Raw genomic sequence first — 25,071 nt, forward strand, 5'->3', positions numbered from 1 at the left:
GAATTCACCATGAAAACATGAAATTTAATCATGAAAAATAAGGAGAAATGCATGGGAAAGGTAGATCACAAGTCAAAATCAAGAAATTTTACCTTTGATTGCGTGATTCCTTGAAATCCCACACTTTTTCTTCAATTTTCCCACCTAGGTTTTGTGTTTTTCCTTTCCTCTCTTTGTTCTTACTATGGCCGGCCACATGAAGAGAAAATGGGATAAATATGGGCTGATTTTTATGAAAAATAATAAAATATCCTTACTTGACGCATGTCACATGCTCATTAGTCCATTTTTTTTATACTTTAATAATTATACTTCCATTCTCCACCACATGATTAGTCAAAGGTCAAAATGAGGATAAGGGAAGATCATGTGCTGGACAAGTGTCCTGGTGGTGAAAAATTACGATTTTGCCCCTAGGGTGGTAAAATTATCATTTTACCCCTATGCTCCGAAAAATACCAGGATTATAATTTTTCACTTCTCAACCTCAAATTATACTCCAATAAGTCAAATATGATCAAAATCTTTTAAAAAAATTCTCATTTTGTCCTCGAGTGGTAAAATTACCATTTTACCCCCGAATAGCGAAATATCCAATTTGACTCCAATTCGATCCTCGAACTCTGAATCACCATTTTAAGTCATTTGGGGACTTTAAAATTCTCAATTTCATCTTAAATTCTCTATTTGATCTAGTTCGAAACTTAGTTCAACTTAGTTATACTATTAAGTACACTACCAGCTTTTAACGATTTTCGGGGCTTTCCTAGCATGCAAACATGCTATCCATCACATGCATGTCATGACAAGTATTTTATAAGGTCAGGTTTGACATCTTCTCGCCTACTTGAATCAACCATATGATCCTTCTTCATGACCGATTCGACATCCGGCTAAATATTAATATTTTAATATATTTCATTAATAAAAATTATTTTATTCTAAAATTTATCTTGTCTCCTTGGTACCCAAAATACCTTATTATGCCTCACTTGACTTCAAATCGCCTTTTTATCTCACAAATTCTCCTCAAATAAAATTATTATTATTTTATTATTTTTTTTTTTTTTTTTTTTTTTTTTTTTTATTTTAATTTTTTATTATTTTTAAACATTTTAATTGATCTCAATTTGTATTCGATCAACTTTATTTATCATCATATCAAAGTATGGGGTATTTCATTAACTTTGTTTTATTCAACAAGATCCAAAATTGTCTTTAGGTCTATTTAAAGAATAACAATCTGGTTTACAAGTTTTTAGAGTTGGGTTTCAGAGTATGATTACTCACAGGGAAGGATTAGCACTCCCGTGATGTCAGTTCCACAAAGAATACCATTTAATTATATTTATTATATTTAAACCTTAATTTTTAATTTTATCTTGTATTTCCTTAATCATTGTTTATTATTATATATGTTTTTTATTTTATTGACAAACTAAAGTCCATTATTCAATTTTACAAATGTGATGTGCACATGATATAATTATGTAATGCATGGAATAAATCTCAATAAATGTCAAATAAAAACCTTTTATTAATAATATTTCCTAAAACCGTCCATTATACTAATGGGACTTGGAGATATTCTGTCACCTAGTGAATTATTCAGGAAAACTTGCATCGCAAGCTTATCAAACAAATCTCCTCATCAAAGTAATCATTTGTGGGTTAAATATATTGTTAAAATGTAATGACAAATAAATAATGCATGTGGTGATGCCTAATGAATTAAGTGATGATCGTGTTTCATTTTCGCAAACTTGTTTTATTTATTTTAATGGTTTTGTATTCTTTTAATTAAATATCTTAAGTTTCATTATTTATTTACTTATTTGTCTTTTTATAAATTTTTACTTGAAAATAATTTCTTTGGATTGGGATAATTTTTTATGGCATAAAATTAGAACCTTCCCATCATTCTGGTGGGACCTAACTAAGTCTATTACTCAACAAAATTCCCATTCGTTTATTTACTACTCTTCCCTTAATAAATCCTATCAACTTTATTATTTAAAATAAATTTGTCTTGAATCACATTAGTCCCTTAAAATCAAAACCCTCCCATCGTTCTGGTGGGATCCTAATTTCTGAACTAAAGAGATAAATAATTAAGTATATTTCAATTTTTATGTCTTTATATTTTTATATTTTTCATTATCATTATACTTTAATTTATAACTATATATATGTATATATTTATATATATTGTCATGACCCGAAACTCTCATCAGGCCCTTGACAACCGCTAGGACGTCTCGATAGACACTCATTACCCCGAATGTTGATCGAAATCCCGTAAAGCTTAGCATCAGCTTCCTCATCTCCTCGGTGAGCGACAATTATTAAATCTCGTATTTCAAGAAATAATAAGTTGTTTCCAAATCAAAATAATAAAATATTATTTTCTGGCGCACAGGGGCATTTTCGTTATTTTTCTTCAAAAATATCGAAACCCGCCAAAAACATGGTGTAAAAGCTAAATATGTTCATACATACGTTAAATCAGATAACTGAAGTATAAAATTACTTTTACAGTAACACGTGGGCCCTCAATTGACCAAGAAGGTGTAAGGCTACGAACCCTTATTTTCTAAGATGGAACTCCGAGATTAATTCTCGTCTTAATCAACTATCAACAAACTGTCCTGAGCTTGAAAAATAGATAGGAAGAGGGGTGAGATTATGATTACATAATCCCAGTAGTAAACAATTACCATCAAAAGCATCTAAAGCCGAGTAGATGGAGACAATATAAAAACGTTATATTTCAATAATGTTCATAATGCAAAATTCGTTTCAATCTATACCAAACAATTTCTTTTCATCAAAATTTCCCTAGCTTATGAGTTTCTTAAACTTGGCCCCTGCCAGAATCATTTTCGCAGGAACCTTCGTCAAGGTATCCCACTAAGACCGCCAAGGCTATTAAATATCCCATACCCATAAACATGTTTTCACATCTAACACACAGCTGTTCCTTGGAGTTGGCTGAGTCTCACTCTCACGTGGTGGCCCGAACGTGAGGTGCACTCAAATCTTACCTTAGCAGATACTTCATCCAACATCTCCCCCCGGAGGTAAATATATAATTGGGTTACCGTACCCCTCTCATAGGCAGTATATGGAAACCCCCACCACTGCAGTGACCGTTTAATATAGCACCAGATCCATAAAATTTCCAATAGCATAATATGACGAATAAAATTTAATCCAGTCTACCGAGACCAATCCAAAATTGTTCATATATTTCATGCTAACACCAACAATTTAGCCATCATGCTACCATAGTGTCATAAGCCACAATTTCAATAACATATAAAATCATAAATTTCAACACAGTCTCCATATACTCAATTTTTTAAAAACAATATTTGATTTCAAAACCAATATAAATCTCATTTTTATTAAAAAAATATTTTAATTGGAAAACATAATATTTTATAATTTAAACTCACCATTCAATAAAAACATCAAACAAGTATAATTACTCTAGATATTTAAGACAATAAATTGTCAACTCACAGTATTAGGAGTAGAAATACTCCTATTTTCAATTCGCGGGTACAGTTCTTTACCCATATCCAATGGCTCACCACCTAACCATAATCCATGACACATATTCCAATTAAATTGTGTCTAACAGTCATAAGCTATTTCAGGCTCGATATATATGCATGATATGAAATGCAAAATGCACGAGTAGCCATCTAGACCCGGTATTGGCCTAAGTCGATTTCTCATAAGATAAATTGGCCAATGCGTCCAATTTCACTCCGACTTGCTCCGTTTCTTTTCCAATCCCTCAACTCACCAAACACAACTAATTAACACACAATTAGGCAAAATTTATCTTCATTTTTCTTCTTGGAACTTTCGGCCAATAATGGTACACTAACTCCGTGATTTTTCCTACTTAATTTTCTCTCCATAATTCATTAATTCATACACCAAAAACTATTATTTCTTAATCAAATCACCTAGAATAACATCCCATTCTTCCTCATTATTCACTTAGAGAATTCGACTATTGATGGGCACCAAACCTTTGGTGGTTTTCTTCACTTGTTTTCATGCTACACATCATTAATCACCTAAAAACACTAACATACCTAAAAATCAAACTAATCCAAGATCATTCTCTCTCCATACCCATTTTGGCCAGCCATGAATTCATCATGAAAACATGTAATTTAACCATGAAAATTAAGGGAAAATGCATGGGTAAGGTAAATCACTAGCAAAATCAAAGAAATTTTACTTTTGCTTGATCAAATCCTTGAATTCTAACACTTTCTCTTTGATTTTTCTCACCTAGGGTTTGTTCTTCCTTGGTTTCTCTTCTCTTCTCTTCTGATTTGGCTGATCACTATGGGAGAAATGGGCTGATTTTTTGCCTTTTTATAAAGAAATAATAAAATAATAAAAACATGACACATGACATTTCCTTATTGGTTCAAATTATAAATATTTGACTTTTAATTCTTTAATTCTCCACCACACATTTCTCATGTTTATCCATTTCCATGATGAATAAAATCCCTTGGTCTTGACAAGTGTCGGGGCTAAAAATTTATCGATTTGCCCTCGAGATAGAAAAATTACCATTTCGCCCCTATACTCCAAATTATACCGAAATTAAAATTTTTCACTTCTAAACCTCAAATCATACTCCAATACTCAAATCATACTCCAATAAGTCAAATGGGACCAAAAAATCTTTTCTAAAAATTTCCATTTTGTCCCCAAGTGGTAAATGATCATTTTGTCCCTAGATAATGAAAATTTCGGTTTGACTCCAAATTGATCCTCGAACTCCAAATCACCATTTTAAATCATTCTTGGACTGTGAAACTCTTAATTTTACCTTAAAAGTCCTATTTTAATTAGTTCAAGGTATAAATCGACTTACTTGTACTTCTAAGCACAATACCGACTTTTAAATATTCTTCCGTGACTGTTCAAATATACAATCACTCTATCAGTCTCATGTGTAACATGGTAAATAATTTAGGGCTGGGCTTGACATATATATCATTCATTGCATCATATAACTAAATTTTTGTTTTTATTTATATATATTTTAATTTTATAAAAAATAAATAAATAAAATTACATCATACATTAACTAAAACTAACAATAAAGCACATAATGCAAATGAACACTAAATAATCAAACTTCAAACAAAACCCATAAAAACCTAATAATAAAAAGTTAAGTCTCATATCGAAGCTTGGGCTCAAAAATGCCCAAGAAACTTGGGTTCCAAAAGCCTTTCTGCCTCTTCTCTCTCTAAACCTAAGCCAAAACATTGAATCTTAACCTCCTTTCTCCACCATAACCACCACTTAGAACAACACTGTCATGACTCGGTACTCTCCTCGAGCCCGTGACAACCGCTACGATGTCCCCGATAGACATTCATTACCCTAAATGCCAACTGAAATCTCGTAAGGCTTAATATTAGTTTCCGCACCTCCCCTGTGAGTAATAATTACTAAATATCATATTTTAAAAGATTATAAGCTATTTCCAAATCAAAACAAAAATAAAAATATTTTCTGTCTCACAAGGGCATTTTGGTCATTTTTTTCAAAAATTTTGAAACGTGCTGAAAATATAATATATAGGGGGAAAATACACATTTCATAACTAAAAACAAGTTTTTATGTCTAAAACATTCATTTAGGGTGAAATTGTAGCTAATAGAATAAAATAAAAATATTAAATGAAATATTCTATTTTCTTATAAAACAATATTTATAAAACTCTGCGTAAATAATTTTTGTAGCGTAAAAGCAAAATAAATCCATACATATAGTAACACAGATAACCAGAGTATGTAATTTAATTTACAGTGACGTGTGGGCCCCCGAATGACCAAAGGTAACAAAGGCTGTGGACTTACAATTTCTGAGGAGGCGAGTCCAATAATAACCCTCGATGTAATTAGCTATTTACGGACTGTCCTGATTCTGGAATGAGTGGAAATGAGGGTGGTGAGTTTATATAAACTCAGTGAGTAAACAAACATCATCTAAAATATCTAAAGTCGAGTAAATGGATACAACTTAAAATAGTTCATCGTATTATGATTCATAACGTTTCAAACTCATTTCAACTAAATAAAATAATTTCATTTCACTCAAATAATCAACATGACTTATGAATTTCTTAACAATTTGGCTCGTGCCAAAACTTATTCTCGGGGATACCTTGGCCTGGGCATCCAATTGAGTCCGCCAAGGCTGTTAAAGAAAAGTTCATATACGCATAAAACACATTTTTACTTTTAAAAGCATAGTCGTTCCTTGGCGTTGGCTGAGTTCACCCTCATGTGGTGGTTTAGCGTGTAGTGAACTCTAAAGCTTTACCTTAGGAGATACCCTTCGCGCCTCTCTTACCGAAGTAAAATATAACTGGGTTTACCGTGCCCCTCTCAATAGGCTGGTCCACGGAAACCCACCACTATAGTGACTAATCAATATCTCACCAAATCAATAAAAGTTTCGACAGCATGACATGGCAATTATATTACTACCCCGCCTGTTAAGGCAAAACAAACAGTTCATATAATTTTAGCACAATTTCTAATTTAGCCATTCATGCCAATATCACCATAAGCCATTTAATTCAAACCACAAATTTACAACACAATCAAACAGTCTCCAATTACTCAATTTCTAAAATCATCATTCAATTTCAAAATGATTTATAAAACTCATTTCATTTAATCACATTTTACTTATAAAACAAAAGGATTTACCATTTAAATTCATTTTTTTATAAAATCACAAAAACGAATAAAAACTACTTTAGATAATTAAGACGATAATAAGGTTACTCATAATATCGGGAGTCAAAGTACTCCTAGTCCCGGTCTTCGAGTACAATCTCCTTACCCTTATTGGAAGTTTCACCACTTAAACATAATGCACAACAAGCAATTTACTATATTTGTACTAAACCGTTATAAAACTAATTTAGGCTCTATATTAATGCATGAAATGGGATGTGAAATGTTTGGATTATTATCTAAATATGGTGTTCTACGTAGCTTCAATTATGTATCGAAATAAAATGGTATTGGCCTAATTCGTTCTATACACCGGTTAATTGGCCAATACATCCAATTCAACTCCAATTAACTTGATTCCACTTCCAACACTCCAAGTCATCAATTACAAGTTAAATAATATGTATTATCACAAAAATCCATCATCAATATCTTCCTTGTAAAATTCGGCCATTAAAGGTTTAGTGTAGAACATGTAATTTTCATACTTGATTTTTACACCTTACATCATAAAACAACTAAAAACACCTAAATAGCATGAAATTCATCAAAGTCCATTATCTAATTTCTCTCTCAAAAATTTCAGCCAAGGAGTGTGGGTGAAGGGCATAAAATTTCTTGCTTGTTTTTCATGCTAAACATCACCAAATAACTAAAAACACTAAGATACCTTAAAATCTAACCAAATAAATCATCAAATCTTCTCTCCCTAAATTCGGTCAGCCATGAATCCTTCATGAGATCTTGAATTTTAACCATGGTAATTGAAAAAGAATGCATAGAAAAGGTAGATCACAAGATAGAATTAAGAAATTTTACCTTTACTTGCTTAATTCCTTGAAATCCAATGAATTTTTTTCTTGATTTTCTTCTCTAGGGTTTGTTCTATGCTTTTTCCCTTTTGTTCTTGCCTTCACTGGCCAAGAGAAATGAGATGGGAGAGTTTTAGTTAGGTTTAGAAAGGAAAATATAATAATATTAAAGCTTGACACTTGTCACCATGTGATTGGTCTATACATAAAACTTAATAATTAAGCATTTCTTCTCCACCACATAAAATCCCTCAATTATCCAAAGTATAAAATGAATTTCATGGGTTTTACAAGTGTCAAAGTGGTGTGAAATTCCAAAAATTCTAATTACGTTCTTGTGGACACGTGAAATGACCTTTTTGCCTTTATGTTCGAAAAATTGTCGGAATTAAAATTTTTCACTTCTCAAGCTCAAATTATGTTCCAAATAGTCAAACTTGATCAAAATTTCATCCACCATTCCAAATTTGCCCTTGGATGGAAAAATGACCATTTTACCCCTACATTATGAAAATTCTAATTTAACTCCAAATCAATCCCCGAACTCCGAATCACCATACTAAGTCATTCTAAGATTCAATAACTCTCAAATATATCCTAAAATCTCTATTTGAACTAGTTCGAGGCTTAAATCAACTTAGTTGTACCACTAGGTACACTACCGACTTTTGACGATTTTTTTGAGGTATTCAAGTATGCAAGCATGTTGTCAAATTCATGAATGACATGGCAAGTATATTATAGAGTAGGGCTTGACAAGCAAACGCTCCCTTCCCATGGCTTCCGATCACACCTAAACCATTTCAAAACCAAAGACACTCAACTAATTTTCCTTCATATTTTTGTTTTCTCTATTTTTTTATTTTTGTTTGTTTGTTGTTTGTTTTTTGTTGGGTATATTGCCAGTTGGTAGAAATGAAAGCTACGGTTCTTCTATTTTTTTTTCTTTTTTTTCTCTAGCTTGTTTCAAAATCTAGAGTTCTTTGTTTTTTTTTTTTTTTGAAACAAGAAAAAGGTTGTTACAGTTGCTAGAAAGGATAAAAAACTATAGGTTCTTGGATTACTCAAATCGGTTTTTTTTTCTCCCTCCCAATATCCCCCTATCGTTCTTTGGTTCCTCTCTTTTTATAAGCAAAGGAAGGATTTTGAAAATCTTTCCTCTCTGTTGGCTACCATTGGTAGCGTCTTGGTGGCTGCATGCTGCTAATGGCAACGTGAAGCTACCAAACTCTTGACTTTTTAAAATTGATTTCAACTTTTCACAAATTGAAGGGAAGGTGAAAGGTGGGGTAAATCTTGAAAGGAAAAAAAAACTTAGCCAAAATTGTCATGCCTCTACATTAGATTCTCAAGCAAAGTCATCTCACTCCTACAATCAAAGAAACAAAATAGAAAAATTAACTACCATCAAGTAACAAATAAAAAAAGAGAAAAATTAATGAAAAAAAAAATAGAGACAAAAGAACATAATTTAAAGTGAATCCGCAATCCATAAAAAAATATAAAGAGAGATTGGTGGAAAGATAGAAGGTAGAAGGAGGAGAAGAAATAGGGCCTTTTTGCAATGGTCGATGACATGAATGATGGCGAGAAGAGAGAAGACAGATGTTCTTGCTTTTTGTGATTGTCAATTTTCAGAGAAAGACATCTTTGTTGTTTAAGGAACCTTATATCTTGCTCTAAAAAAAGGGAATTTTTGAAGGATTTGGGATTAGGATTTTAATTATGGGGGAAGACAAACAATTAAAGAATTTTGGGTTATGGTTTCAAAGGAATTAGAGCTTTTTGAGATTTGAATATTGAAAGATCTTGACTTAACATGTTTTTGCTACGTTTCAGAAGATTTCAAATTTAAGAGAAAGAGAGACTAGAGACAATAAGATGCGAGTTTTAATTAAAAAAAACATAAAAGGTATTAATTTTTGCAATAGTTGCAAAATAAAAGATCATCTAAATTTTAAAGTCCAAATATTGTGACAAATTCTTTAAATGCAAAATGAAAGTGCAGCTAAAATAGTGTAGTTAAACCTATTTATGTTGTAGTGAATTTTTAGCTTGAAAATATAAATTTAAATGATGAATTTTCATTTAAAGTATGTTTATTTTGTCTAAATTGACTTGTTACAGTAATTCTCATATATTTACGTTAATATTTAACAATTCTTATTTCAACTTTATAATTTTTTACGTTTATTCTTATAAATTTATGTCAAGATTTTTACATGACTAATTTTCACTATAATTATGTTTAGGGATGTTTTAAAAAATAGCCATCAAAGATAAAATGTTTTAAAAAATAGCCCTTTTATAATTTTAACTATTTTTAGTCAAGTTGAACAAAATTATTCTTAATGAAACCTCCTCATAGTCAAGTTCACATGATGTTACAAGCCATGCACATGATGTTACACGCCATGTTAAAAATATATTGTTACATGCCATGTACAAACACATGTTATATGCCATGGTTAAAAAAAGTTGTTATATGCCATGTTGAAAAAAATATTATTGTTGCACACCATCTACAAAAACATGTTACAAGTTCTGTTGAAAAAGAATTTTGGAAAAATATTGTTATTACATGCCATGTTCAAAAAAGTTTTGTTACATTTTAATGCCTAAAATGTTGTTCTTACTTGTGAACCAAAACTTCAAATCCTCTTAACTTTCTTCATTTCTTTTTGTTTTTTTTATGATTTGGCACCAATTAAAGTATTTCTAACATATTTTCATAAATAAAAACATAATTTTCCTTATCTAAAACACCTGTTTCGGCTAAAAATTAAAAAAATTCCTTTGAAATCTTAAGTTTATAAATTTCAAATTCTTGAGTTTATTGGTGTCTATGCCCTGAATTGATCCAATTAAAAGTTATTTCAAACATTTGTGATTATTTTTACCATTTTAGTTTCATCTAAAACACTTAAAAATCAAATTCCCCAAATGGCCACTCACCTCAAGTACATCAAAACCATTGCTTAGCGTTTTGGAAGCGCAAAAGAGACAAATCGAGAGCATAGCAAACGAATATTGAAGAGAAAATTTGATAAAACTAGAAAGCGCTTGGTGGTGAGAGAGAGAAATTGAAAACATAGATGGATATGGGAAAATTGTGATAAATTGTTTAATTTATTTGAAATGGTTTCAATGATATTTTTGTCAAGTCATGGCTAAATATGATGAAAAATAGTTATTTTTATTTTAGGTGCTATTTTTGAAATCAAGTTATCAAGATGGTCATTTCTCACAATTTTCTCTTATTTTTATCCTTATTATTATTCATTTGTAAAGTACAATTTGTAAAAAGTTAAATATTTTTTTCTCAAGAATATAAATGTAAATGATTAGTTTTCACTTAAAGTATGTTTAATTTGTTTAAATTAACTTGTTACGGTAACTCTTACATAGTTACATAAATATTTTAAAAATATATATTTTAATGTTAAAATTTTTTACGTTTATTCTTATAAATTTACGCCAAATTTTTTAAATGGATAATTTTCATTACAAGTGCTTTTATTTTTATTATTATACATTTATAAATTAACATTTGTTAATGGTTAAATTTTTTTGCTGCAAAATATAAATGTAAATGATTAATTTTTCCTAATAATATATTTATTTTGTCTACTATGACTACAGTAATTTTTATAAATTTAGATTAATATTTTAACAATACTTATTTTAATTTTATGAATCTTAAAAAACTAATTCTCACTATAATTGTTTTTATTCTTATTATTTACTATTTATAAATTTACATTTTTGAAGAGTTTTGATAAATTTCATTGCAGAATTTCAATAAGGTAAACAAGACAAAATTGTCAATAGAAACGAAATTAGTTTTATCGACAATCTAAAGTCTACACTGAAAGCCAACGAAAAAAGAGTAAAAGGAACCATAAAAGGAGAGTCGAATGGAGTCGAGGAGAGTCTTTTTTTTCACTTTTTCATTTTAATTTCAATTTATTAATAACCGGACCTCTTGGTTTACCGATTTTACATTTGCTTAATGATCAATGACTGTGATTAAATATTATCTATCTCACGGTTTATATTTAATGACCTTACAGTAAGGTCAAAATATATGACCGTACTATAGAACTTGCCAAGGATTTTAGACTTTTATACTTTTAAAAGTAAGTATAGTGACTCAAAATCTGCTCCATGTTAAAAACAATAATGCATCTTAAAACACATGTAGATATAACAATCCAATGCCTTTGCATGGTACAACCCAGCCAACAAGACTAAACAATGGTAAAAATTTTGTAGCAATCATCAACTATACAATTGGCAAATGTCCTCTACACAACCATCAAAAACTATAATGATCAACATATTCTAAGCTAGGGATGAGTAAAACCAGACCAGACTAATTATCCATCCAAATCAAATGCGATTTGAATAAAACAATTCGGTCTAATTGATCCATTGAGTCAATTAGTCCTATTGCCTTTTTATTCGGTTCTTGATTTTAAAATTTTGAGCCAAACTAAACAAAAAACCAAACTAATTTATTTTATATATTATATATATAAATAAGTAATTATTATTTTTTTTAAATTTATATAAAAAATAATAACATANTTCATTTTATTATTTTTTTAATTCTTATTTCTTAATTTTTTAATTTTTTTGTTTATGCATGTTAGAGATGTCAAAGATTGGGGTTGTGGATTTCATTTCCATTGTTGATGATTGATGAGTGAAGAGGTTAGAAATGTATTCTTCACACTTCAATTGAGGTAACTATTAAATTTTATGACTTTTTACATAATTTTCATTTTTAATATGCTTTGACTTTGTTATTAAAAAAATTATACCAATTATATTTTTTATCTTCTTTCAATTGTTAAGATAGGTTATGTGAGTGCATGTGAAGAGTCAAGTCATAGAGGAGATTCAAGTTGATAATTTGTGATGGTTAATGGCTTTGTGTTAGATAGTTTTATTTTGTGAACATTAATTTTATTATTTTTGATTTTTTATTATGTTGAATCTTGAATGTTAATTTGATGGTTTATGTAAAAAGACATAGTTATGTGAGTGAAGGAACAAATGTTTTTTCTTTTATGTTTAGATTATTTGTATATTTTATAATTATGGATGAAGTTTATAAGTATTAATATTGTAATTTGTAAAAAAAAAAAGTGATAAAATTTTGGTCTATTGGTCCAAAATCAAATTGATTGAACCAACTCAATGTTTGGTCGGTTTGGTCTTTCTTTATGTTTTATCGGTTTTGGTCAGTTTTCTAAAAACGTTTGGTCCATTTTGTCCTTAGGTATGACGGATCAAACCACTCAATTGCTCACCCTTACTCTGAGCACACTATTGCCAAGCAAACAACAAGCCATTGACATACCACCAAACCTTCCATCCCAAGGCTTAATCACTTCCAAAAAGACACTTTGCTTGCAATATTTGCTACCTGCACATAATCCACCACACATGACAGAGTAGAAAAATAAAAACATACAGACCAACCACACCATCAAACTACTAGCTTTTCTCTTCATTCATACCATTAGGTATACACCAACATTATATCCTTATCCATTCCAATCCCTACCTTTGTAAGCTTATAGGTAATATCATTTCCCATTCTCGGTGTGTGGATATATCCTAACATCTAAACTTAGCTTTAAGATTGTTAATATGATGGAAGATGTTCCTCAATCTCCAAGTTGTAATGGAAGGACTACTAACCTAGCTAACCCAAATTTTTAAAGTCACTTTCAATAAATATGTCATGACTCATAAACTATGACAATGGAATGAGAATTAGAAATGCCTCTCGTATAGCAAGAAGCTCGAGATGATTAGTGTCACCTGGACCTGTGGCCTTAAGGAAGTTTACCTTAACAACCCCTTGCTCATTTTGTGGAACTCCCACAATGCCTGAGTTTCCCAAGAAACCCCTCATCACCCCATTAACATTAAACTTAAGTCATCTGCTGAGAGGGCTTCCAAGTAACCACATCTTTGCGTCTACTCACTTTCCTAGTTGCTTGTGCAATAGCCGAGAATCTACATATATCAATCGTAAACTTGTTCTCCTTAAGCCATTTCAATTTAACCCACCATGCTAAGAAAAATTTAATTAAGTCAAAAGCCTATACTCTCTCCCACACCTTCCCTTAAAAAATAATCTCATTTCAACATAGCCAAATGGACCAAAAAATAGTAAAAAAGGCCATCTGCCAAACCTTTTCTTTCTTAAGTGAAAGCACTGCATCATTCCAAGCTGTAAAGAAAGAAATAGTGTTACTTGGAAACACCCATGCAATCCCTCATTCCTTACACCACATTACCCAAATATTCCAAGATTCGAAACAAATGAAGTATAGGTGATTAACTGATTCCACTTCTCTATTACAAAGCACACATATTACTGAGCTTTTATTCAAGAGTTAACACCTCACGAGTTCTTCCTTGATCACAACCTTTCCCTGCAATAATTGTTCACAAAAGATTTAATTTTAGGAAGAGCTAGCTTGACCCAAATCAATTTCCATAATTTTGTACTAGTGTCATTGCTCCCTAGCACTGTTTTGTAAAAAGGCTTCATGGAGTATTTCCCATTGTGTCACCTTTCCACACTAACTTGTCCTCCATTGTTTGGTCCACAACAATGTCATTAATGCAATCATAGACCTAATTTCAAATGTCACACTCCTAATCAAAGATTTAGCATTGCAAGGAAATGTCCTATCTCCATTCAACATTTACCTAACTTCCAAATTCATTGATGGTTTGATCTTGTTAATAGTAAGAGCATAAATTCTATTTGGTATTAATAGCCTTACACAGTGTAGCTCTTTCAATCCACTCATCATTCCAGAACTAATGTTTCCTTTATTACCGACTACGAAGCCAATACTTACAATAAAAAAGAAGAAAATTTTCCATTTAGCATCAGTGAGTTAATAATATTCACCCACACCTTCGTTATTCTTCATACTGTTTCATCAACAGGCAACAATCTCGAGCTATCCCCACCATTTTTCTCAACAATGATTGTGTGCCATAAACTTTCATGCTCCTTACTGTATGTCCAAATTTATTTATAAAAAAGTGCCTTACTTTTAAGTTGTAGATCCACCATACCACGTCCACCACCATCCTTATAGTTACATATCGAATCCCAAACCATGAGAAGTAACCTTCACTTTTTCAATGCTCTATTCCACCAAAATCTCCTTTACATTATATCCTGCTTCTCTTTAACACCTTGTGAGATCTAGAGTAATGACATATAATAAATTGGCAAACTTGCCAACATTAATGTTGTAAGTGTCACCCCTTACAAAAAATGTCAACACTAATGTTATAAGTGTCACTCTCCCCCACCCCCCACCCATAGAAAATGTTTTAGCCTCTTATCTCGCTAACTATGACTCAAATATCTTTCTCACCAGTTTCCAAATAAAGTTTGCTTTTTGTTTAGCATCGAGCGATAATCCCTAAGAAATGGAAAGGATGGATCATACTTTAAAATGAATCTGTTACACCCAAGTGTTTACTACACTTTTTTTGCATGTCCTATGCTAAATAAGTTGCTTTCTGAAAGTTTATTTTAAGCCTTAAGATCACCTTAAAACATGTAAGTACCCTTTTCATGTTAACCACACACTATTTATGATTGGCTAAAAATTATAGTATCATCTGTATATTGAAGGTGCGAGACCACCTTGCCATTGCTCCTTATCCTAACTCCCTTACATAATCCCAAGGCCACTACTTTATCCATCATCACACTAAATGCCATACGACTAGATTAAAAAGAAATGGAGATAAATAACACTCCTATCTAAAGCCTCTACCCAGCTTAAACTGCCTCATGGGTGTACCATTAACTAATATTGAAACTGAAGCTATAGATATGCAAGTCAACATCCATTTCCTCCATTGATCCCAGAATCCCATTTTACACATAACAAACTCAAAAATCCCTAGTCCACACTATTATTAGCTTTCTCAAAATCCACTTTAAGGAAAACCCCACCCGAGTTATTTTTTTGCATACAATCCACAAGTTCATTAGCAATCAACGCACAATCCATTATCTATCTACCTTTGATGAAGGCATATTGGTTAAGTACTATGACCTTTGCAATCAATAGCCTCAATCAATTTGCAACCACATTGGCCACGGTCTTATAAAAACTATTCACTAAGTTGACCAGCCTATACTCATTCAAAGCATTGGGGTTCGCACATTTAGGTATTAAAGTAATGAGTGAGGAATTGACTCATTCATTAAAGGTACAAGTGTCAAAGAAGTTCAATAGAAAGCTCATTACCTCATCCTTAACTGTTGACCTTTGTGCTTTGAAGAAGTTGAGATTATTACCATCAAACCTAGAAATCACAACCCAAACCTTTTTTTTCAAAAATGGACTATATAAGGACACTATTGCTTGATATGATAGGACCTCCATATCCCTCAATAATTCCACCCTTTTCTTACTATAGAGTCCCTCAAAGTACTATGCCATTCCTTATTTGATAACTATCAAATTATTGTTACCTTGTCCCAAACTACCAATGTCTCAATAAGATTGCATCTCCTTATAGTCGAAACCATAACATGGAAAAACCTCGTATTACAATCCCCTTTTAGGAACCATTTCACCTTAGACTTCTGATGCAGCTTTCCTCCATGATACAATGTCCATAGCTATGATCTTAATAAGGCCAATATCTTCGTTTTTATGTTCACATCCCATGTCTTATGTTGCCAACTAATTAATCATCTTTGCTTGTGTTTCCTCCTCGACTGTTGTAATTTTGTTAGGCACGTTACCAAACTACTTTTGTTGCCATTCTTTGATTTCCAGCTTTAAAAGCCTTAATCACTACCATTTATTGCCATTACTTGTGTGGACATTCCCACTCTCGTTCCATGCAACATTAAAAGTCTCCTTGAAACTCTCTTCCTCAAGCCAATAGTAAAAGAATCTAAAAGACTTAAGAGCCCAATTCACATCGATACTACCAATGATTATTGGGTTATGATCGACAAGGGAGCTTGGTAGACAACTATGAGAGAGATTGAGGACCCTTGCAAGAAATTCACTATCAATAAGAAATCTATCCAATCTGCTGAAAGCCACCCCCACCCTTCTATTGCACCAAGTGATGAATTTGCTTCCACTCATTAAGTCAACCAAACTCATGTCATTAACGAACTGAATGACTTGTGTAGAAGCCTTGTCACTATAAGTCATTTGAGTTTGCTCAATAATTTCATCCCACAATTCCTTTCATTTCCCATCTTCATTTGGGACATAGATATTGCCAAACCCAAGCCTCAAATTAACTTTAGTTAGATGGCACCATTGATATTAAGTTTTTTTAATGATTTAATTGATGAAAAATTATTAAATGATAGTAATACTTTTATCACCTTGTTTATATATAGTTTGCAGTGTGTTCCTTGAAAATTCATCTAGTAAATTTAAAGAATCGATGGTTATACTATTTCATAAATTTAATACAGCTATTGTTATTGAATTATGATCATAAGTCATAACGTCTATAAGTAAGAAGAATGTACTTAATTGTTATTGAAATTAGGTATAAATTTACATATAAGCATTTTCTTTTAAAATGTCAAAATAAGTGGAAACTATGAGCTCAAAAGAATAATATATGGTTACATTCATTGCTGTTTCATACCGGAGTAGATTATTATTCCTTTTGACATTTTGAAATAAGCACCAGGTGGTCTGAAATTGTGTTTGTCAGCAAACAACTATATATGATTAATAAATTTCATTGGTCTAATTAAGATTCTTCTCCTTACTCCTTTTGGCCACAAAGTGGGTTGGAGCTGCAACTCAAAAAACTAGCAATGAATATGCATTGTTTCGCCTTTATCGTGGCTTTCTTTTCTTTTTACTTCTTCAAACTAGTAATTACTAAGTTAATACATTAGTTTTCTGATCTTTGTGCCTTTCAAAGTAAGACGGTAAGAATAGTAATAGTCAAATAAAGAGGCTGAAACATGGGTATTTTTTTTTTTAATTTGGAGGCAAACCTTCCTGCCCATTCCCCAATGCAAATGGACACAAGCCGCCGGATTTTGTCTCTATCTCATCCACATGTGCGTTTATGTGTGTGCGTTTGATTCCATTGCTTTCAATACAATGGTTTAGGGGCAAAAAATTGACATGAATATTGAAAGAATAATGATAGTGAAAGAGTTAAACTCCATTAAACATAACGTACATCAACACAAATTTTGTTTCTTAAACATAGAATAACAAATGAAAGATTATTCTTGGTTTTGTTCACAGAAAAGCTAAAACATGTATAAAAGAAAGAAGAGAATCGAAACATATGTACTACATGAAAATGAGAGAATAAATTTGAATACAAATCTTGCTTTTCAATAAAAAATTATCATAGCTATATAATTATGCAGGAACATCAAAGCTTACCGAGAAAAGATCATCAAGGATGATCGCAATGGCCAGGAGGGGTGTCCTTTGGGATGTATGTACATGCATTAGAACCTATTCCTGGTGTTTCAGAATGATCTTGTGGACGAAAGTACTCCATAGTTGCGCCATCTTCTTTGAGCTTCAAGTCATCCGGGAGCCTAATGGCTTCTTGAGGCTCGACAGTAAAAATTAAGAAGAAAACCGTAAAAAGTTTGATAACATTAAAGAGAGTTTTCTCCTCAAGCAGTGCCATTATAATTGATCGTTGTCAAATGAAAGAAGTAAACCTTGTCAAAAAAATAAATTGAAAGAAGTGAAAGAATTAATTAACTTTGTGATGATAAAACTACCAATAGCTTGAAGAAGAAGGTTAGGGAAGATGCATTTTTTATACCGCAATATATAGGAGGAAAATTGCTAGAAATAGGGGAATGTGCAACTTCTAGGAAATGGAATTGCAAGAGGCGCGGTTGCTTAACACTCAAGAATTAATACACACAGAAAAAAAAATCTTACCTAGCATTTTAGAAATCAATAATTAATTACAAATAAATCAATATTAATTTGTCTAATTAAGATTCTTCTCCTTACTCCTTTTGGTCACAAAGTGGGTTGGAGCTCCAACTTAGAAAACTGGCAATGAATTAATGCGTGACCCTTGTCGTGGCTTTCTTTCGTATCTTTCTTTCTAAATTTACGAACTACTAATTACTAAGGCGTTAACAAAAGTAATAGTCAAAGAAAGAGGCTGAGAACAAGCTAAAGAAAAAAACAAAAAAAAAAGAAAAAATTTGGAAGGAAACCTTCCTCAACATTTCTCAATGCAAATGGAGGGAAGACAACGCGTATTCTCGCTCTTATCTCATCCATCGTTTAATAGATTAAGCATTTAAATAAATTTAAAAAAAAAAGATTAAGCATTTAAAGTTTGATGTTTATATGTTTGATTTTATTTTACTGATTCGTTTAAATGCAATGATTTGACAGTGAATAGTGACAGAAATATTGAAACAATAACGAAAGTTAAGGGATTTTTCTTTTTTCTTTTTTCAAAAAAAAAGCTAGATATATTGTTGCTGGAACTCAAATTTTGTTACTTAAATATAGAATAACAAATGAAAGATTATTTTCTAATTTTTGTTTACAGCAAAGTTAATATATATAAATGATCATTTACTTGTTAAATAAAATGACAAATGTCTAATCCAAAAAATAATTTTTTAAGAACTAGAATGAATGAATGAATGAATGGCTTTGGTCACTACTAAATAATTAATGTTTAATCCAGTTTGGATGTCTTATTAACCAAACAAAATTAATGAAGTGAATTAATCCTCAATGAAAAGTCAGGGAAAACATGGTGAGTAGTAGTGGCGCATTAATCTTCAAATTACTATTATATTGTTCAATTTAAATTATATTTATCATGAATTTCTTTTTTTAAAAAAGAAGACAGTGGGGCAACATCTAGTTTATATTGAAAGCAACTAATGACGTTTCATACGATATACCGATTAATAAAGAGTTACCAGACATGCAACTTTCAGCAACATTTATTCGACGAAGTTTCTGAATATGCACAAAAGGGTGACTGATCGTTTGAATCAATTGGATAGTGGCTCCGACAAGAGAATAGTCTTAGTTATATATTATCTTCACTATATTCCTTTTTTTTCTCTTAATTAACTACTCCCTTTTTCCTTTCTTTCACTCTCCATTACTACACAAATATAAATGAAAACTTTAGAGTGATTGCATTTGCGTGGCTTCTACTTTCCATCTTGATTTACATCACTAAGTAACGACACTTAGCGCCGGCCACGTGCATTGACTTTTGCAGTTGATTACATCCTGCTAGCTCCTAAAGTTGATTTTCTATTTTAAAAATCTTAAACAGAATCTTTTGAGACGAGTCAAATTTACAATGTGAACAATATTTACCCAAACCACTTCTTTAAAGTACAAAAGCGAAGAGAGAAATGAGCAACATTACTCACATAAACACTTAACTAAACATCAAGATGACCATTTAGATGGGGTAAAAGAATTAGTAAATAAAACTTAATCTCTATCTAACAATATAAATTAAACAATATACTTGATTTAAGATGATACTTACTAGTAACAGTAAGTGATTAGTATCTTGATTTTTTGAACTGATAACAACATGGAATAGAGGGAGAGATAATTAAGACTTTTCCATTTTCCAATTACCCAAAAGAAAAAGAAAACTATATTATTACATTTCAATGCTTTGTTTTCCTTTCCTCTATCTATCTAGGAGAAGGGGAAAAGTTAATGACAATGTTTCTTTATTGTTAGGATAGTCTTGAATTGTAGTTTGATTAGTATTGTTTACTTCTATTTAAACTAGTATACCTTTTGAGATAATCTTTAAATATAGTTAGACTAGTATAACATATCCTAATTATATTAAGATAAGATTATTGTATTTGACACTATAAAAGGATCCTATGGGGTTAAAGAATAGTCATCACTTAGATTTAGAGAAAGTGATTTGAGTGTACGTGGGATAAGGGTTGTGAGCGTGAGACTATTTTTGTAATCTCTTGATTTTTTCTCTTAGTGAATCTTTATTCGTTGCTGTGCCCATGGACGTAGGTCATCCAAAGACTGAACCACATATATTCTTGTATTCTTGTGGGTGTGCTTGATTTCTTTCTTTCTTTATTCTATTGATTTAGTAAGATCTTGGGCAACTCTTTATAGATAATTCTGCAATTTTCATAACAAACTAGTATCAAAGCTTCAAGGTCTTGAGTTAATCTAAATCTCGCTATGGCAACTTCATCGACCAAGTGTGAGATTGAAAAGTTTAATGAAAAAAATTATTTTAGCCCGTGGCATGTTAAAATGCATGCATTGTTAGTACAACAAAAACTGTTGAAGGCACTGAAGGGAAAAGAACATCTTCCCTTAAATCTATCTGATGGTGAGAAAGATGACCTTATGGAAAAAGCCCATATTGTTATTCTCCTCGCTTTATCTGATGAGGTATTAAGAGCAATCACAAATGAAGAATCTGCTATTGAAGTGTGGCTTAAACTCGAAAGTATTTATATGACCAAATCCGACGAATTGGCTTTATATGAAGCAACAATTGTATACTCTCAAGATGAGTGAAAGGACATCCATTAATACCCACATTAATGAATTTAACAAAGTTATTCTTGATTTAAAGAATATTGATATTAAAATTAAGGATGAAGACCTAACCTTAATTTTTTCATGTTCTTTGCCTCCATCTTATGAAAACTTCATAGATACTATGTTATATGGTTGAGAAACTTTCACTTTTGAGGATGTAAGGCCATCTTTAAATTCTAAAGAATTAAAGAAGAAAGTTGATGGTATATGAAGTGAGAATCAAGCAGAAAGCTTGATTGTGAATAGAGGAAAAGATAAAGATAGGGGTTTAGACAAAAAGGGAAAATCTAGATCCAAATCTAGATCAAGAGGGAAACTTGATGGAATTGTGGTAAAAAAGGTCACTTCAGTCGAGACCGTACCAAATTCAAGGTTGATGAAACAATCAACAAGTCTGAAAATACTACAAACATAGTTGAAGATGATTATGATACTTTTGAGGAAGTTGATAGTGTTCTTGTAGTTACTAATGGTAACCTAAAGGATACATGGATCTTGGATTTGGCTTGCTGCTTCCACATATGTCCTAGGCGTGATTGGTTTACAACTTATCAATTTATTGATATAAGCATTATACAATTAAAAGATGATTTCTCTCTCTTAATTGTTGGGATTGGCACAATTTGAATCAAGACGTTTGATGGTATAGTAAAGACACTTGAGGTGAAACATGTCCCTGACATGAAAAAGAATTTGATATCCTTAAGTTTGTTAGATAAAAAGGTTACAAAAATAATGGCCACGATGGTGTCTTAAAGGTATCTAAAAGAGTCTTATCATGAATGGTAAGTTATCCGGTGCCCTTTATCCTCTAGTGGGAAGCATGATTATTGAAATTGCTTTTGTAGTCTCATCCCATGATCTTAATGATGATGTTACACATTTATGGCATATGAGATTAGGTCATATGAGCTAGAAAAGAATGACAGAATTGAGTAAGCATGGATTATTGGGTGGTCAAAACACTAGAAAGCTAGATTTTTGTGAGCATTACATTTATGGTAAACAACATCGACTGAAATTTAGCATTGCTACACATCGAACGAAGAGTCTAGTAGACTACATCCACTCAAATTTGTGGGGTCCTTCTCTAGTGGCATCAAAAAATGGATCATTATAATGTTGACTTTCATTAATGATTTTTCAAGGAAGGTGTTGAAGTATTTTCTGAAGGCTAAAAGTGAAGTGTTTACCACCTTTTTGCAATGGAAGACACTGATTGAGAAGTAGATAGAGAAAAGGATCAAGTGCTTTCGAACAAACAATGATATGGAATTTTGCAATTGTGAGTTTAATCTATTCTGCAAGAATGAGGGAATCGTTAGACATCACACTGTCATCAAAACACCACAACAAAATGATGTTGCAAAACGGATGAATAGAACACTTGTAGAGAGAGCAAGATGCATGCTTTTTAATTACAGTTTATCCAAAGTATTCTAGACAAAAGCTGTCAACATGGCTTGCAACTTGGTAAATCGGTCTCCATTAACTGCAATTAAATTAAAGACTCCCAAGAAAGTTTAGTCAAGTAAACCCACTAATTACTCTGCATTAAAGGTATTTGGTTGTCCTATTTATACTCATGTAAGTGATGGTAAGCTTGAGCCGAGGGCAAAGAAGTGCATATTCCTAGGCTATGCATCTAGGGTGAAGGGTTATCGATTGTGGTGTACTAATCCAAAATCCCCCAAGTTTATAGTCAGCCGGGATGTCACCTTTGACAAGTTTGCATTACTTCATGGGATAAAGTTTAGAATTGCAATCACTTCAGACCAAGAAGTGGACAAGCAGGTGGAGTTTGAAATCAATGCTCTTGGGACAATGCAAGATTATAGTGAAATCCAGAATGAATCACAAGTGGTACAAGAATTAGAATCTCATATACACCAATGAAGCATTGCTACAGACAGACCTAGAAGGAATTCAATAGCTCCTCAGAAGTTTGATGATGTCGTTACTTATGTGGAGCATGATTTTGATTCTTATGTTTTATCCATGGCTGAAAAAGTAGAGACTTATTTATTCTTATTGTGAGGCAATTACTTGTATTAAGTCTTTTTAGTGGCTCACTACTATGAATGAGGAGATTAAGTCTTTACACTGGAAAATCAAACATGGGAGCTTGTAAGACCACCTAAAGGCCAGAAGGTTATGGGATGCAAATGTGTTTTCAAGAAAAAGGAAGGGATCTTAGGGGTTGAAAGTGCTAGATTCAAAGCACAACTTGTGGTAAAGGGATATACCCAAAGAGAAGGAATTGACTACAATGAGGTATTCTTTTCTGTTGTGAAGAATAGTTCAATCCGCATGTTGCTTGCTATAATGGCATAATTTTATTTTGAGTTGGAACAACTTGATGTTAAGACAACGTTCTTACATGGTGAGCTTGATGAATGGATCTACATGCAACAACCTGAGGGATTCGTTGTTCCTAGTATGGAAGATTTTGTGTGTCTACTTAAATGGTCATTATATGGCTTAAAACAATCTTCTAGGCAATGGTATAAAAGGTTTGAAATGTTCATGGAGGCACATCGATATACTAAAAGTGTATATGATGGTTATGTCTACTATAAAAAGCTTCCAGATGATTCGTTTATCTATTTGTTATTGTATGTGCATGACATGCTTATTGTTGCTAAAAGTATGTTAGACCTTGATGTTTTAAAGGAGCGGCTTAGTGGTGAGTTTGAGATGAAAGACATAAGTGGTGCAAAGAAAATACTGGGTATGGAGATTGTCAAAGATAGACGAGTGTTGAGATTGTGTTTGTCACAAAAGAAATACATTCAAAAAGTACTAGAATGTTTGGGAATGCAAGATGCTAAGTCTGTGACTACTGCATTGGGACTACACCTAAAACTTTCAACTAGTTTATCACCACAAATGGAGGATGAGGAGGAATACATGACTCGTGTTCCTTATGCCAATGTAATGGGTAGCATTATGTTTGCTATAGAGTGCACTAGGCCTGATATTTCTCATGCTATCAATTTGGTTAGTAGATTCATGGATAAACTAGGAAAAGGACATTGACAAGCAGTGAAGTGGCCTTCAATATTTAAAAGGCACTACAGATGTTGGCTTAATGTATGAAGGAGGTACAAACACTATTTGTAATGTGTTTGTCTTCTCCGATTCAAACTTTATTGGTGATTAGGACACTAGAAGATCTCAAACGGGATATGCGTTCACTCTCTCATGGTCTACAATAAGTTGCAAAGCAATTCTTCAATCAATCGTTGCTTTGTCTACAACTAAAGCTGAATATATGGCTATGACCAAGGCAGTGAAGGAGGCTTTATGGCTTAAAGGCTTGGTTAGTGATCTTGGTTTTGGACAAGTACATACAGTTGTGTTTTGTGATAGTCAAAGTGCCATACATTTGACTAAAAATAAGATGTTTCATGAGAGAACCAAACACATCCAAGTCTAGTGTAACTTCATTCAAGAGATTGTTTCTAAAGGTGAAATTAAAGTGAAAAAAATAGCTACAGGTGAAAATCCAGCAGATATGTTGACTAAGTTAGTTTTTGGGATAAAGTGCAAGTATTGCTTGGACTTAATTACTGTACGTAATGCTTAAGGCCCTTTGGGCATTGACGATGACGATAAAGATTGATTCATAAGGTGGAGCTTGGTGAATTTAAGCCTAAGGTGGAGATTTGTTAAGATAGTCTTGAATTGTAGTTTGATTAGGATTGTTTAATTCTATTTAAACTAGTATACCTTTTGAGATAGTCTTTAAATCTAGTTAGACTAGTATAACATATCCTAATTGTATTACGATAAGATTATTGTATTTTGGCCCTATACAAGGATCCCATAGGGTTAAAG

The 25,071-nt window shown here is 32.0% G+C and overlaps 1 long non-coding RNA gene across 4 annotated transcripts; it reads right to left on the reverse strand.

The window, feature by feature from the left end:
* On the reverse strand, window positions 5,151-7,655 carry LOC108662041. 4 transcript variants are annotated; one of them, XR_001927821.1, is made up of 4 exons: window positions 7,617-7,642; window positions 6,376-6,547; window positions 5,910-5,976; window positions 5,151-5,482 (listed from the first exon to the last, which is right to left on the reverse strand). It is a non-coding gene; the product is annotated as an uncharacterized LOC108662041 (long non-coding RNA). The 4 variants fall into 4 exon arrangements; XR_001927822.1 differs by lacking the exon at window positions 6,376-6,547 and having other exon boundaries at window positions 7,617-7,655; XR_001927820.1 differs by lacking the exons at window positions 6,376-6,547; window positions 7,617-7,642 and adding an exon at window positions 6,846-6,924.

Source organism: Theobroma cacao, chromosome 1 (genome assembly GCF_000208745.1).
Source record: "Theobroma cacao cultivar B97-61/B2 chromosome 1, Criollo_cocoa_genome_V2, whole genome shotgun sequence".
In the NCBI taxonomy this organism is placed as follows: Eukaryota; Viridiplantae; Streptophyta; class Magnoliopsida; order Malvales; family Malvaceae; genus Theobroma; species Theobroma cacao.